The following is a 5080-nucleotide window of genomic DNA, read 5'->3' on the forward strand; positions in this document are numbered from 1 at the left end:
CTAAGCTAACTGGGAGGGAGATCCAGGTTTGGAGATCTTTCTTGATTCGATCCAGGAGTGGAAGATAATTCTCCTTGAAAAGGCTATTCAGATCTGGTGTTATGAAGATCCCAAGGTATTGAAACCCCTGTGTCTTCCATTGGAATGGACATAGTGTCTTCATAGAGCTGGTGAGTGTAATATTGAGAGGGCAGACAGTGGATTTGTTAAAATTGATCTTATAACCTGCAAACGTGCCATACTGAGCAATTGTGTCTAAAATGGGAGGAAGGGATTTCTCAGGGTTGGATATGTAGAGCAAGACATCATCCGCGTAAAGCGAAATCTTGTGCTGAAGGCCGCCTGCAGAAACACCCATAATACTTGGATTGCTCCTTATCAACTCTGCAAGAGGCTCCGCCCCAACAAGTAGAGCAGGGGGGACAGTGAGCACCCTTGTCTTGTGCCCCGTCCCAAAGGGAATCTGTCAGAGTTCAGTCCGTTAGTAGTCACCATGGCCTTTGGATGAGAGTATAGTGATTTGATCCATTTAATAAAGTTTGGGCCCATATTGAACTTTTCTAAGACTGAGAACAGAAAGCTCCACTCCATCCTGTCGGACGCCTTCTCAGCATCCAGTGAAGCCAGCAGGACAGGGGTCTTCTGTGCGTTTACTTGATCAATAATATCAAAAAGACGGCGAATGTTATCAGAAGAGTATCTGTCTCTAATAAATCCAGTTTGGTCCGCTTTTATTATTTTGGGAAGAAGAGTGTTTAGTCTTTTGGCGAGCAATTTGGTAATTATTTTGTAGTGGAAATCCAACAAGCTTATGGGCCGGAAGGAGGAGCAGGATAGAGGTTCCTTGTCTTTTTTGAGCAACACTGTAATGCGAGCTGTGTGCATTGAGTCTGGGAGAACTCCGTTTTTGCAAAAATCCTCCAGCATTGGCATGAAAATACGGCTAAGCTGGGGCCAAAAAGCTTTGTAGAACTCTCTGGGGAATCCATCTGGGCCTGGGGACTTGTTAGGTGGCATGGAGGTGATTGCCTCCAGGATCTCCTCAGGAGTGAAGGGGGAGTTAGTTTAGGTAGCGAGATTCCCTCTAGGAAGGAGTGGAGTTCTGCCTCCGTGTGTTTTCTCTCAGAGGTATATAGTTTTCAGTAAAAATCATGAAAAGTTAAATTGATATTTTTTGGGTCATATGTGACCTCGTCCTCTGCTGTTCGGATAGCCATAATTGTGCGCTCTGACTGCTCTTTTTTTAATTGGTAAACAAGCAATCTACTAGGCCTATTGCTATACTCATGGTATTTCTGTTTAGTAAAGAAAACTTTTTTTATCTCCCGAGTATAGTCCAAATTTAGTTTGGCTTTGGCTGCTTTAAGTTGACTCCAGGAGGTGCTGTCTGGGGATTGTTTACGTACTTTTTCACAGCGTTCCAGCTCCCTCTCAAGATCTAGCCTGTGTGCTTCCATTGCTTTTTTCTTAGAGGAAGCATATGCAATTAGATGACCTCTTAGTGTGGCTTTAGCAACGTCCCACATTGTGGCCGGAGAAACAGGAGAATCTTTGTTGTCTTGTGTGTAGTTGTCTATCCATGTAGTTACCAATGTATGGAACGCTTCGTTTAATAGCATGGAGGTGTTGAATTTCCAGCTCTTTGARCTCGGGATGTTTTTGCAGAGGTCAAAGCGGAGGTGGACAAAGGCYTGATCCGAAAGTGCTATGGGTCCGATTGTACACGTGGATGAATTTATGAAACTCTTTGGGATAAAAATGTAATCTATACGGGAGTAGGTGTTATGGACATTAGAGTAGTATGTATAGTCCATAGATGAGCTATTAGTCTCTCTCCAGATATCTATCAGTCCCATCTCTTTAGTAAGAGAGTTCAACATCTTTGCAGATCTAGGGTTTGTGGTGGGGACTTGAGATGATTTGTCCAGGGTTGGGTTAAGGGTACAATTAAAATCTCCAGCCAGCACTCCAAAGGAAACACAATGCTCATTGAACAGGGTTATCATTTTCGACATGAAAGCAGGAGTATCTGTGTTAGGGTTTAGTATCTGTGTTATATGTTTAAGATAGTAATTGGTTGTCCATACAGTGACCCAGTTATCAAAATAAATCTCCCCTCCGGATCAGATATGTTTTTGTCAATTATGAATGGAACATTCTTATGGATAAGTATGGCTGTACATCTACTGTTCGATTTGAAAGATGAGAAATACACCTGTCCCACCCAAGCTCTGCGGAGTTTGGCATGTTCAGCATCACAGGGGTGTGTCTCTTGTAATAGCGCGATGTCTGCTTTTTCCTTTATTACAGCACATAATATCTTTTTCCGTTTTATTGCATGACCTAGACCATGGCAGTTCCATGTCAATAGATTTATGGTACTAGTCATCGTCATCGAACAGTAAATCGAAGTTTAGTGCAAGTCATCTCTGGGTAAAGGTGGATAGTAGTTACAGCTGCGTTCACATAAAAGGAAAATAAATGGTTTACATAAAATAACAATCTCTGAACACCCCAGCCGAGTTCCCAAACAACTCGACATATCCCGTTGGATCTATTACCCCCCCGCTCAGTCACAATTCTGCGTTCCAAAAAAAACAAAAACAGGATCAGTTAGCAACGCACAACGTCTCCCCCTCCCCACCAAAGAAATGACTCATCCTCTCCGCCCCGCATTGAGTAAATGGCAACGTAGCCCCCGTCCAGACCACATTAAAAGAGGGAGAAAATAAAATCAATAGCCCAGCCTACATATACCTCCCCCAAGGGACATAGGGAACCGCAAGTAATAATAGCAACAACAACAACAAAAAAGGTAAATAAAAGTAGGCTGAAACGTTAGTAGGCCCAGGTTATGCTATAGAGCCTATCCCTCTCAGCTAAAGTAACATAAATATAGATTAGACGGCTATAATGACATTTAGCGGGGCGGGTGGGTCTTTGGATATCGGCTATATGTTGTCTTACCTCCTTTAGTAATAACAGTAATCGCATTTAGTCATTGGTCCATTTCTCATTGACCGGGATTGTCTTTCAAAAACCGTTTTGCCTCCTCGGGTGTTTTGAAGTGTCGCAGGGCTCCTTGGTGAAGAATCCTGAGCTCGTTTTGGTATTTGAATCCCCTAAAGATGCCTCGGTCAATGGAGTATTATCACCTCGTCAAACTCTCTGCGCTTTCGGCGTATTCCAGCTGACAGGTCCTGGTGTAAGGTGAGTTTGGCATTTCCCACTGTAATGGTGTTGGTTTTCGCCGCCTGTAGGACTCGTTCCTTGTCGGTGAATCTCAGGAAGCGTATGGTGATTGGGCGCGGTGGTTGTCTGGCTGCTGGTGGGGGCCTCAGTGCTCGGTGAGCTCTCTCGAGTTCTATGGGCCTGTCGGTGGACGTGTGGAGCCACTCGGGAAGTTTGTCTTGCAGGTAGCGGATCAGTGGCATGTTTCCCTCTTCTTTTTCGCACAGATTTAATAGAACACAATTATTCCTTCGCCACCTGTTTTCCAGGTCCTCTGTTTTCTCTTCCAGCTGCTCTATATTTTTTTTAGCATATGCTATTGTTTCCATGGCGTCTGTCAATAAGTTTTCCGTAGATAGGATTCGCCCCTCTGCCTCGTCCAGGTGCCCCGCGTTTATGGTTGGTGTCTGGCTAGACTGCAAACTCTCCTTCCAGACTCATATCAAACATCTCCAATCCAAAATCAAATCTAGAGTCGGCTTTCTATTTCGCAACAAAGCCTCCTTCACTCACGCCGCCAAACTTACCCTAGTAAAACTGACTATCCTACCGATCCTCGACTTCGGCGATGTCATCTACAAAATAGCTTCCAATACTCTACTCAGCAAACTGGATGCAGTTTATCACAGTGCCATCCGTTTTGTTACTAAAGCACCTTATACGACCCACCACTGCGACCTGTATGCCCTAGTCGGCTGGCCCTCGCTACATGTTCGTCGTCAGACCCACTGGCTCCAGGTCATCTACAAGGCTATGCTAGGTAATAGTGCCGCCTTATCTCAGTTCACTGGTCACGATGGCTACACCCACCCGTAGCACGCGCTCCAGCAAGGTGTATCTTACTGATCATCCCTAAAGCCAAAACCTCATTTGTACGCCTTTCCTTCCAGTTCTCTGCTGCCTGCGACTGGAACGAATTGCAAAAAGTTGATAAAAAAAGTTGGAGACTTTTATCTCCCTCAACAACTTTAAACATCTGCTATCCGAGCAGCTAACCGATCGCTGCAGCTGTACATAGTCCATCGGTATATAGCCCACCCAATTTACCTACCTCACCCCCCCATACTGCTTTTAATTTATTTACTTTTCTGCTCTTTTGCACACCAGTATCTCTACTTGCACATGATCATCTGATGATTTAATCCGTGTTAATCTGCTAATTGTAATTATTCGATTTATTGCCTACCTCCTCATGCCTTTTGCACACATTGTATATAGATTCTCTTTTTTCTACCATGTTATTGACTTGTTTATTGTTTACTCCATGTGTAACTCTGTGTTGTTGTCTGTTCACACTGCTATGCTTTATCTTGGCCAGGTCGCAGTTGCAAATGAGAACTTGTTCTCAACTAGCCTACCTGGTTAAATAAAGGTGAAATAAAAAATAAATTAATTAATTAATGGTTATCTTGTTGTTGATGTCAGGCAAAGAATTTTCCAGGATTGTCACCTTGCCCCCTATCGCACTGAGCTGAGAGTTAATGGCATCTAATTTAATGTTGAGTTCTGTACGTTGGGATCTCAACTCAGAAAGGATGTCTTCGACAGAGTGAGAGGTTGGCATTCGTTGGGCCTTGGGGGGGAACGGGTCCTCTTCCTCCTGGCTAATGGCGCTAGCTTTTTCTGAAGCTAGCTGCTTCTTGGAGGCTTTGTCGCTAATGCTCGAGTCCGGGTAAAAATGTCACCTGTAGTGTCGCCTTTTGTAGCCGCCATGACTTTTTGACTAAAGCTAAAGGAGTTTAAACTTGAAGTGGAGGTAAGATTAGGAATTGGAAACTACTTGTGCGGAGCTCTTAGTTCTCGTTCAGGGGTCATGTGATCCCTCACATTTCATATTCTTAAAATAAAG

The sequence above is a fragment of the Salvelinus sp. IW2-2015 genome, linkage group LG4q.1:29, assembly GCF_002910315.2.
Source record: "Salvelinus sp. IW2-2015 linkage group LG4q.1:29, ASM291031v2, whole genome shotgun sequence".
Classification (NCBI taxonomy): domain Eukaryota; kingdom Metazoa; phylum Chordata; class Actinopteri; order Salmoniformes; family Salmonidae; genus Salvelinus; species Salvelinus sp. IW2-2015.